Source organism: Raphanus sativus, chromosome 6 (genome assembly GCF_000801105.2).
Source record: "Raphanus sativus cultivar WK10039 chromosome 6, ASM80110v3, whole genome shotgun sequence".
In the NCBI taxonomy this organism is placed as follows: Eukaryota; Viridiplantae; Streptophyta; class Magnoliopsida; order Brassicales; family Brassicaceae; genus Raphanus; species Raphanus sativus.
Genome location: NC_079516.1, coordinates 35,275,701 through 35,288,205, shown reverse-complemented (window position 1 = coordinate 35,288,205; position 12,505 = coordinate 35,275,701). Strand labels below are relative to the sequence as shown.

General features: G+C 29.8%; 1 long non-coding RNA gene and 1 pseudogene across 1 annotated transcript; one reads left to right on the top strand and one right to left on the bottom strand.

Annotated features, from left to right (window-relative positions):
- Positions 1-1,139: 1,139 nt before the first annotated feature.
- Positions 1,140-8,499, bottom strand: LOC130495800 (GDSL esterase/lipase At1g23500-like; annotated as a pseudogene).
- LOC130496376 (uncharacterized) lies at positions 6,805-7,311 on the top strand. Its single transcript, XR_008935479.1, has 2 exons — positions 6,805-6,985; positions 7,067-7,311. It is a non-coding gene; the product is annotated as an uncharacterized LOC130496376 (long non-coding RNA).
- Positions 8,500-12,505: the final 4,006 nt, after the last annotated feature.

Genomic DNA, 12,505 nt, shown 5'->3' with positions numbered 1-12,505 from the left:
AGTAATGAAAGGAATAAGACTAATGGGTCTGAAACAAAAGTTTTAAACTGAGAGAACTTCCTTTGTTGTTTTTCTTTCTTTTCTTTTCATAAAGAGATTCTTTGTGATGTGTAAGTGCAAGGAGAGAGTTGCACTTTGGAACAATATGTTTTCTTTGTGAGAAGATAAAGTGGGATTTGGTACAAATTTTCATCTTTTCCGAAAAAATCAAAAGATTTAGGATTGAGCTTTAACCAATCATTAACGCCTCTATATTTTACCGTTAAGAGAAAACAAACACTGGATTTTATTATTACAGGTTTTCAATCCGGATATCGATTCGGTTTTTTCGGTTTTTTGATATTTCGGTTAGTAAAATACAACTATCATTCTAAATCCATATTTACTTTGGTTCGGTTTATATACCGTCGATTTCGGTTTATTCAGTTTTATACCAAAATACATAGTTATTTAGTTTGAATCATATTATATAAATTTTAAAGTCATGTAAAATAATCAAATTTAGAATTAAAATCAAAGTTCAGAATTTTGAAAATAATAATAAAAAAATAGAAGCACATAAGACAAATTTTTTTATTCTTACATATTTAGTGTTTATCAAAGTCATGTTTCTTCGATTAAACACGAAATTCTGTTCCTTTATAGATAAGAGAAAAGTTCTGGAGAATTTTTACTAATTATTGTTCATCAAATTTATAATCTTTAGTTTATTTTAGTCAATGTTAAAATAAAGCAAAAAGATAAAAAAAGATTAAGAAAATAAGAAACCTCGATTGCGATTACTTAATTATAGTTCAAGTGTTTTACAAATTATGACTTCTTTATTACCCTAAAAATATGGTAATAGTTATTAGTAAAACAACAACTTATATAACAAATAGATTTTCATGTGTTCTTATAAAATATATACATATTTACATGTTTATACTTTTGATCGTTATTGTTCGGTTTATTAGATTTTATCGGTTATAAACCAAACCATATTCAAATCCTACGGTTTTTATAAAATCACATCTACTAGGTTTGTATGGTATATACCAAAACCAAACCATATTATCTATTTCGGTTCGGTAACGGTTCGGTTTTACCATATTGAACAACCATATTTTATATAAATATACTAGTATATGATAAAAACATCATGCTAGTTTCTCCTTCAGTTCTTCTATTATCTTTGGTACAATCGTTTGATATGCCTTCTCAGTAGGGTGGGCAAGATCCCAAAACACGTAACGAGATGCATCCGGACACGGAATAGGCGATGTCGTCGGCATATAACATGCATCAGCTACATCACTAAACCCTAGTAATCAATACTATTAAATCAGGAACCCTTTTATGGATTTACCCTTGGGTTTCCTTGGAATATTACTTTTTGTGCCATCAGTTTTACTTTAAAAACCAAAATTCATTAAGGGTAGTTTAGGAAATGAAAAGTAGACCATCTAAACTATAATTAAAGATCTCAAAACTATATTTCCTATTAATACTTTAATCGCCTATTATTGTTCATTTATTATTATGATACCTAAGATATTAATCTCCTTCTATTCGAATTGATCTTCAACACCGTATACTTGTGATACATTAATATAAGCCGTATATTAAATTATGAAGTCTCTATTATTTTCAATGACTCCTAACAGTTATTGACAATGTCTCTATCGACAATTACAAAACATGCAGAAATGATATTTAGTTTTGTTGATGTTAATAAACTTTGCAGAGGAACATTAATATATTATTTACTATGTCTAAACAAATGAATATTTTTGAAACTACATCAGACATGATGATCTATCAGTCAGAAAATTAGAAAAGTTTAACATATAAAATTTATTCTTGAGTTTGTGAATATTCATTATTTCATTTGGTGTTGGTTGACAAATATATAATATGTCTTATGTGGACTACAGAGAAAAATCGAACTAATATTCGTAAATGATATATTTAAAATAATTCAGCTTTGGTCTAAATTCAAGTTCTACCAACAGATTATCTATTCATCCAAAAAGCAAAAAGCCATACTGTTAGGAGATATTCTCTAACTAAACAAACTCAAGATATCAATGTAGAAGATCCCTCGGTTGACTCAAAACCAGTATTGCGACCGAATTTTTAGCTTCATATATAAAACACGATGGGCCACGAGATTTGCAATCTCTATTCAGACTTTAATACTGTAACTGAATTATCCTCAAAACTGAAACTACAACCAGCTTTGTAACATAATATATAGAAAAGTTAGATGATCGGCTAAAACATGTTACAGACTAAAAACATTAACCGAATACAACATTCATTAACTCATTTTGTTACATTCAATCTATCTTAATTAGAATAAACAAAATTTTGATGTATTGGATTCTTATTTACACAAAATGCTTAAATTATGTAAGAAAAAGGAAAACAAACACGATAGTAAATAGTCATGCGAAAGACTTGCAAAAAAGTATATTTTGAAACACATTTTTAGATCATTTTAGTCTTGCTTCATCTACATATTTCACTGTTAATGCAGCCTGATATCTATACTATTAAAGTAGATGACTGTTTATGAATCTGCTCCTGAAATTTAATAAAATTATAGAAAATATTTTGAAACGCACAAATGAATTTTTCAATACAAGAGTGTTGAAAATATAAATTATTTTATTTAAATTAAAAAAAAAAATCAGTGTAAAATAATTTTAACTTCGGTTTAAATAAATAAAATCATATTACGGGTTAGAATTATTTAGAGTCTTCTAAAATTTAGTCATATTGAAAATAACAAAAATAAGTCATATAAGTAAATTTAAGATAAACTTCATAAAAAGTTAAAATATATAATTTATCAAAAATCATAAATTTTATTACGTAAAATAATTTTCCAACAAAAAATATACCCGCCCTTAAAGGGCGGGTCAAAATCTAGTTCCAAATTAAATAGATAACTTATTAGTCTCTAGCTAGACCAAAAAATAAAGAACATATTATTCTTGAAAACATAACTCCAATGATCTAAGTATTAATTTGTTTAATCATTGAGTAACATGTTTACCTGAAGCCTGAGGATTATTGACGAGACCAAGAGAGAATTATACATGTCTACGTAGAAAAACTTGGCACCAGAAAGTTTTGTCTCCAAAGTGTTAAGTTTGGCAGATTACTTTTTGTTGAATGTATCAGCCACACTGATTTTCACGGAGTGAACATAATTTCGATATATCTCCATCAATTTTTCTTATTCCTGGCAAGCAACATAGGGGTACCGTTCCAAGAACCGCAAATTTTCTTGCACCAGTATCATATAGACTCTTGAAATCACAAAAGACGAATGTTAATAAAGTAACTAATCCTCCTGTACATTAAAAGAGAAGTCACTTTAGTGATTTTTGCTTAGGTGGCATTCATAGAGAGCTTCTAAGATTAATTCTCTTAATCGTATTGGTTGAATTTTTGATAATTTCTTTTTCATTTATTTTTTATAATCGACCAAACATTACCAAATTTGAATCCATATAATTAATACGGTCTTATTAATATAGTATATTTGATCGACACAAACATTACCAAATTTGAATCCATATAATTAATACGGTTTTAACAATGACATATTTTATGGGCAAGGCATTCATATTAGAAATTTGGAAAGCTTCTCAAATATAGAAATTATAGAAAGATTAATAATATTTTATTTCTTACTTTTAATATTTATAAACTATAAAATATAATGAACGAAATTTTATATAAGATAATTATAATAGTTTTATACTCTACTTGATGAATTGTATTCGAATATTTAAAATTGGTTGATTTTATCGATTCTATTGGTTGATTTTTTAGAATTTCTCATAAGAATTATATCGATTCTATTGGTTGATTTTTAGAATTTTTTTTGATTTATTTTTTCCATCGACACTACTAAAAAGGGAAGCCCTCTAAATACTTATCTTATTTTGTAATTTCGATATATCATTTAATTCATCGATCCCACTATAATAGAAAACTACCATTGAATACTAATTGCAAGGAAAAATATAATTTAATGACCAATTAACATCACTTTTCAAATGACTTACATAATATTATTTATAACTATTTATGGTAACTAATTGTCGAAAAGTATGATATAAAGCCATTTTATTAATTCAAATAAATATTTTAACTCATTAAATACTCACTAAATATTTTAGATCTCAGAGAAAAAAAATTAATTGACAAGATATTTTCTCTACTAAAATCATGCATTTAAAACTTAATATTTATGGCGAGACTTGTCAACCAAAATTCTTGTGCAATCTATTCACGAGATATTCTCCTTTAGCTTTATCAACAAGATATTCCAAAAATAATATTACGTTATAAATATAAGATTTATTGAGAATTTATTAAAAAAATCTACTTCTTAGCTTATCATGCAAGCTAAATCAATGAGAAACGTCCACCAATTTACTATAAATAAGACATCCACAGTAGAAGAAACGAAATCATTGAACTTTGTATTCTGAACTTTTAATATTAATAATGTTCTGAATTTTTTTTTCTTCTTATTTTAGAACGTCAAGCTTTTATATTTCATGAGAGCTGATTTTTCTTTTGGTTTATATGCATATACCCTATTATGACGATTTATCCACTGAAGCTATATATCGATTTGATTGTACACCTCTTTGATATATCATTTCGATAACATCTTTGTTCCTCAATCTGGTAAAAAAAATTACTCAATTTGATAACATCTCTCAGTTATATCATTTCAATAGCATCTTTTTGTGTTGCGAATACTTTTTTTTTTATTAGTAGAATTATATTATTGTTTAGAATTATAAGCTTATATATACACATATTGTTTTTTGGTTTGCTGATTGTGATTTTGTTTTATATTTTTCAAGAGATGATTTGACGGAATGTTCATATTTCAGACCTCTAAGAGTTCACCATTCCGGTCCTGCAAAAGATGTGCGCTTAGAATGGTATTTTCTCTATTGTACATCAAAATATCACATTATATTTTTAAAATATTAGTAGGATGGTATTTTCTCTACTGAAATAATATCTTATTTCCTAATCTCATGCTTTAATATTTAAACTGTAAGGGTAAGATTTTTTAATTAAATCATTAGTGTAAACTATTCCCGATATATTCTCTTTTTTTATTTTTAAAATGTAATTTTAATAACAACTAGAGCTTGACCCGTGCGTCCGCACGGGTTGTTATTTTCATTTTTATATAAATGAATATTATTTAAATGTTTATTGGTTTATATTTAAATATTTATCATATTTTAAATATTTTATAAATACAACAAAGAAAATAGTGAGCCGTGCCCGCTACTAAACTTTTGACAAAATATTGACATATTGATATGTTTGAATAATATTTCTTTTAACATGAAATTATTTTTCAAATGTAATAAAAAATTTAAATATTTTGATCAGATATGTATAATACAGTGAGATTTAGATACATTAGAAAAAATATTTGGTTATAAACATTAAACATTGTTATACAAAGATATTTAAATTTTCTTGTTGAAAATAATTTATAGTAACTGAAATGATATATGTTAGAAATTTTTGAAATATATATAATCTTAAGTGAGATTAAATTATATTAAAAATAATATTCACTTACAAATATTTCATATTGTTCTATAAGTTGTTTAAAGATATTTAAATCTTAGCATATATAAATTTTATTGTTCAAAATAATTAATGGTAAGTTAAACATATATTTTAGGAATATTCATAATATTGTTTAATATTTTGAGACCCTTTCTGTGTTTAATTCATTAAATACCCACTAAATATTTTAGATGTCAGAGAAACGAAATTAATTGACAAAATATTTTCTCTCCAAAAATCATGCATTTAAAACTTAATATTTATGGTGAGACTTGTCAACCAAAATTCTGGTGCAATCTATTCACGAGATGTTCTCCTTTAGCTTTTTCAACAAGATATTCCAAAAATAAAATTACCTTATAAGTATAAGATTTATTGAGAAATTTTAAAGAATATTTTAAATAAATCTAACTTGCGCAAGAAGACTAATATTTAATTCAAACCAGCTTATGATATTGTAGATTTAATAACTTTCTTTATTCAATTTAAATATTTATTATGAATAATTAATATTTTCTGCTTTTCCTTCTAAACATGTATTATACTTTATAATTGCTTATTATTTATAGTTACAATAGCATACTAATGAGATGAACCTTTTCTTTTGCAGGTCATGATGTTGCAGTCATTAGGTGATATTTCCTCTCGTTCTTTGATTTTTCAGGAACTCCTTTGTCTAAAAGAAAAAGCCAAGAAGATCATGACAGTAGTCTTGAAGATCAACACTATGTCATTTAACAATTATATTATTACTTATTTATTATTTAGTTCTCACAATTTGCCTTGAATGAAAAATATGTCAATATTTATCACATTAATGATGATTGCAACATCACGTAACATATATTCATCATATTTAATTCAAAAGATTGGTTGGTAATAATTAAAAATGATTTATGTTAACACATTAAATTCAAAAAATCTATATAGCAATAAAAAATGTAATAAATTGTACGAATATAATATTTGATACTAACTTATCGTGCAACCATATCAACACTGTTGTATATACATATATATATATATATATATATATATATATATATATATATATATATATATATCTTACATTTTCTTATGGTATATATATCTTACATTTTCTTATGGTTTACATTTTAAGTTGCTTATTATTTTCAAAACTTAATCTAATGACGTTTTTTAGAAAAAAATATAACTTCTTCTGTTATCCGGAAGGACGATGATGAAGAAAATATTGAAACTATTAAAGAAGCATGTTATTGGGCATCAGCAAAAAAGATCTACGCAAGTTGTTTTGTGTCCTATTGCTAACACATAGTATCACAAATCCAGAAAACGTTTGCAATTGTTACTTGGGAAAAACTATCACAAGATATATTATGCAACCAAAGAAAAGGTACGGATAAACCAAGTTAGCTCATGTTTTTATCAAAATAAAATGTTAGTAGATCAAATTAATTTTTACATGTTCTTTCAGGCTTGCGTTTATCAGAAGATCAAATTAAGAGTTTATCTTTGGAGGAGATTGAATCAATCATGCGTTTGAACGGAAGCTCATTGACGTTGTTTAAGTTTTGAAACGTGTTATCAATAGTATACTCTTCTATTGGTTAAGCTGTGGCTTTTGTTAGATTTTCTATTAATTAAATTTTTTGTTTTACTTTTGTGGAATTCGCGATATTGTAATGATATAAATCAATAATAAAGATATTTTTCTCACTATTAATAGGTGAGAGATAGAGAGAGAGGCAGAGAGAGGGAGAGGGAGGGAGGGAGAGAGGAGGGATGGCAGAGGGAGGAGGGAGGAGGGAGGAGGGAGGATGAGAGGGGAGAGAGAGAGGGAGAGAGGGAGAGAGGGAGAGAGGAGAGAGAGGGGAGAGAGAGGGGGGAGAGAGAGAGAGAGAGAGAGAGAGAGAGAGATTAGTGTTTACGGTATATCCAAAAAAATATTGTATAATATCGAATTATTTTATATTGTACAATTGCTAACAAAATTTGACAATTTTTTGCAGGTTTCTATGAGATTTTTTTAATTCATAATTGTTCTTCTTATTTTATATTACTTATGGATTATATTTAAAAAATTTATCACATTTTCTTTTCAGAGTTCTATGGGAGTGTGATACCTATGAGATTTTTATCAAATTTTTTAATACATCACTATTTCCTGTATATTTTTCTTACATTTGTTTTCTTTATTAGTTAACTTTTATTAAAAACATACTAATGATGTTGATATCTTTTTTACTTTAGTTAACATTCATTTGTTTTATTCTTATATACTTTTTCTGACTTTTTAAGTTTTTGTTTCAGTTTTATATTGAATTTAGTTCACATAGTTGTACATAATTTATGTTTTAAAACATAATTTTTCTTTTAAAAAATTAAGCGACAAAGAGCCTAATTAAACCGATCCAAAAAAAAAACAAACCGAACCGAATATAAACTAAACTGGACATAAAGCACACCGAACTAGACTAAATATGATTTACTTCAGTTGAAAAAAAATATTAAAATCGAACTAAACAAACCAACCGAACCGAAAAAGTAACGAATTCCACCCCTACTGCATCTTGGAGATTTGCGCAAATCATGTCTCAGCATTGAAACTCTCACTTGTTCCACCTTCTCTTACATTTGAACTCAATCGATATTATACAATATTTTAATATCCGCACAGGGTGCGGGTCGGTCACCTAGTAGTATGTTATATACTGAGAATAATAATTATGAACCTTTAAAAGATTTTCTGTCCATGTGACCCATGAGATCAGTGTAAGTTGAAATAGTGGACTTTGACCTCCCAGCCCAAAAGGTGAAGACAAGATCGTTATTTCCAGCTGAGATTAAATAAACGGCGTTTGATATAATTGCGTTTGTTTTTTCTTGGTTTCCTAAAACGCCGTTTAGTATTGGAATTCAAATTCGATTCTCCCTAAAGCAAAATTTTGAGCAAAATTACTAGCTCTTTAGCTTCTGGGTGAGCTTTGGTAACCCTTAAATCTCCAACGGCCCAATAGTAACAATGAAGTTCAATTTCCACCAAGTCCTCTAACAACAACAAGATTAAAGAAGCTTGCATAAAAAACACTTAAATCACATCATATAACTTTTGGACTCGGGTAGATCTCTTAAGTCTTTGGTATGGGCCGTGTTTGAAACACCGAGACCCACATCTTTCATTCCTAAACTACCAAAGCCCCTTATATAATTCAAGCTCTGCTTTAACATTCACCATAACCTAGTAAGACCATCTTTATCCCTAAAACTCCGAATGGGGTTCTTAATGATTTTTTAGTACTAAATGTAACTTTAATAAACTTTACTAGATTTTGACCCGCGCTTTTAAAGCGCGGGTTTATTTTCCTTTATCTTTTTTTAAATTGACAAATATTTAATAAATGTCATATTTTCATATATTTGTTTTTTTATAAAAGACTTAAGTTTTTTATCTTTCTTTATCGTGTTATTTTAAATGAGTATAGGCCTGATCACAATATCCTAACCCGAAGAACCAACCCAAAACCGACCCAAAAATCAGGATCCCGAACTCGATCAGATCCGGAGTAAATATCCGAATGAATTCTAAATTGCTATATCCGAAGAACCGATCCAAATCCGATCCAAACCGAGAACCAAATGAGTACCCGAAGATATCCGAAATGTGAATATATATCTAAAAATATATGTTATAATTATATGTTATAATTATTTTAATATTTTAAATTAATATCATAAGTTAACTATAGTAGTCATTTTTAGTACTTTTGAGTATTTTTGGATAAAATATGATAGTTTGGATAAAAGTTTACCCAAAAACTGTATAGAATGAATATTTTTGGTTACTTTTGAGTAATTTGGATACAAAAATTTGAACCGAATCGAATACTTTGGTTACTCTGAGTATAAATAACCGAACCCGTTTTAGATATTTTGGTTATTTTTCAGGCTCTTATGCATGAGAACCGAACCCACCCGGATCCGGAAAGATCTGACTCGAACCCGATCCGAAAAAAAAAATTGAATCTGATTTGTTAAACGGCCCAAATGGCCCAAAAGAGATGATGTGGGCAATGGGCTGGATTTAAAAAAAAAGTGACCCAATATAGATGTGTTATTAATATTACTTGATTGCCCTTAATGAAATATGCAATGTTATTAAAGAAAGGGGTATTTTTAGTAAAAAATCCAATAGGATCCTGCTTTAATAGTATAGATTAAGAAACTCCCATTTAGAATTTAGAATGGTTGAATGGGAGTTTCTTAATTGAGGATTTTTAGAATTTTTTTAAGATAAAATTTTACACTTTCTACAACAATGCAAGACTTGTGACAGAAGGAAACATCTAGAAGAATACAAAACTTGTGACACAAGGAAACAAGTCTCGTGACACACTATACAACAATACAAGACTCGAGACACACTTGTACAAGGATGCACTTGTACAAGAATACGGATGTTGTGAGTGTGTTCTAAGCAGAACAAGAATACTATTAGAGCATATTGTCATTGAACCACTATCAGAGTTGTGAGTGTGTTCTAACCAGAGAATGATTAAAATACCTCTTGTACTGTAACATAGGCATTCAAAAGTAAAACACACAATGAGCAATAGGGTCTTCTTACTTTCAGCAATAGTGATTCAAAGAAGTTAACTTTCCAGGTCTATTACTATGAGAAATAGTATAAGTAAATTGTGAGTCCTACAACTTCTAACGATGTATATGATACTGCTAAGGCAATGAAAACAAACCGGAATCAAGCTGTCAATCAGCTCATTTCCACCGAGAACTTCACCATTTGTGAACATGATTTTGAGAGGGGCGGCAGAACGGGAGACTGTAGTAGTTGTATGTTTCCTGTGGGTTGTTATATGGGCCAACTTTGTTCACCCACAGGGTAACCTGCTCACTATCTGCAAAATTCCATATCCGCAAGCTTTTTAATATCTATCAAAAGCTATACAATACTTGTGATTTTAAGGGCGATACATACAAACTAGGGAATGCAGCTAAAACAACACAACTTGACTACCTAAAGAAAGATTCTACATCCATAAGCATTTATTTATTGTTTTCATAAACCAAAATCGTTTGTTTTAACTACAGATTAGTACTACTGGAGGTAAAGGAAAACAAACCTGAGAATGACCGAAAGAAGCAGAGACGCGGAGGAGGGAGCGGCCGTCTTCGTTTCTGAAACTGAGAGATTTCGCGAGCTGCTGAGGAGATAAAAAAGACATGAATGAACACCAGATTCAGCCGCTTTGTATAATTCTGCGTCTCTAATTGCTTCGACTCTTGTCCCTTCGTAGCATCTGTAGGATTAAGCTTGAAATAACTTAAGCATTAAGTTATCTATTTCCTAGCTGAGTTATAGATTAGGAAATATGAAAGTCCTAAGTGTTTTAGGAGTTATCTACAACACTATTGTTTAGTAGGTTTAGGACTTTATAAGCTTATAAATATGGAGATGTCAATGTGTGGCATAAAATAAGATTTGTGATTGAGAGCTTAAGGTTTTGAGTAAGTTTCCTTAAGAGATTAATAAGAGAGTGTTTCTTGTTAACTGAGTTCGTGATTTGCTTGAGAGATTGAGATTCTATATTTGGTATCAGAGCATTAGGTTAAGAAGAAGCTAGTTGAGATACACCATGGGCGACGATAACAAGATTGTGGCTACGACCAAATCAAAGGAGATCGGACCATCTTCTATTAAGTGTCCGATGTTGGATTCAGCCAACTACACGGTTTGGGCTATACGGATGAAGGTTACACTCAAGGCAAACAAGGTATGGGAAGTTGTTGAAACAGAATCGAAAGATGATGATAGAAACAACATGGCAATTGCCTTATTGTTCCAGTCTATACCTGAAACGTTAATACTACAACTGGGAGAGTCTGATACAGCAAAATCTGTGTGGGAATCCATAAAAGCGAGACACGTTGGAGCTGATAGAGTGAAAGAGGCGAGATTGCAGACATTAATGGCTGAGTTTGATAGAATAAAGATGAAGGAGTCTGATACGATTGATACATTCGTGGGAAAACTTTCAGAGATAACATCAAAGTCAACTGCTCTAGGAGAAGTTATTGATGAACCGAAACTTGTCAAGAAATTTCTGAAAAGTCTTCCACGAAAGCGCTACATACATATTATTGCAGCACTTGAGCAAGTTCTTGATCTTAATACTACCACTTTTGAGGACATAGTTGGAAGATTAAAAGCTTATGAAGAGAGAATTAATGAAGAAGAAGATGAAGAAGAGGAGCAAGAAGATCAGAAAAAGCTCATGTATGCCAACTCAGACTCACGCCAATCTCACCAAGAAAATTATGCAGGAAACAGAGGACGAGGTAGAGGACAAGGTGGTTGATCGTATTGGAGAGGTAGAGGTCGTGGTCGCTATGGTTCGTGGTACAAGCAAGAACGAGATGATTCAAAGATTACTTGCTATAGGTGTGATAAGTTAGGACATTATGCGACAGATTGTCCTGACAGATTACTCAAACTCCTAGATACAATCGAGAAGAAAGAAGAAGATACACAAGAGGCGGACAAGCTTATGCTTCATGAGATCGTTTATTTAAATGAACAGAAGGTAAAACCGAGCTTGCTAGATATTGATCAGACGTCAATACACTTGTGGTATCTTGATAATGGAGCCAGTAACCACATGAGTGGTAACCGACTTTTCTTCTTTGAGCTAGATGAAACAATAAAGGGAGTGGTGAAGTTCGGAGATGATTCACGTATTGCAATAGAAGGAAAAGGTTCAGTACGTTTCTTGCTTGAGAATGGTGTTAAAAAGGTGCTAGATGGTGTGTATTTCATTCCAGGTCTGAAATCCAATATTATAAGTCTGGGGCAGGCTACTGAAGGTGGATGTGAGGTTCGTATGAAGGATGATCACTT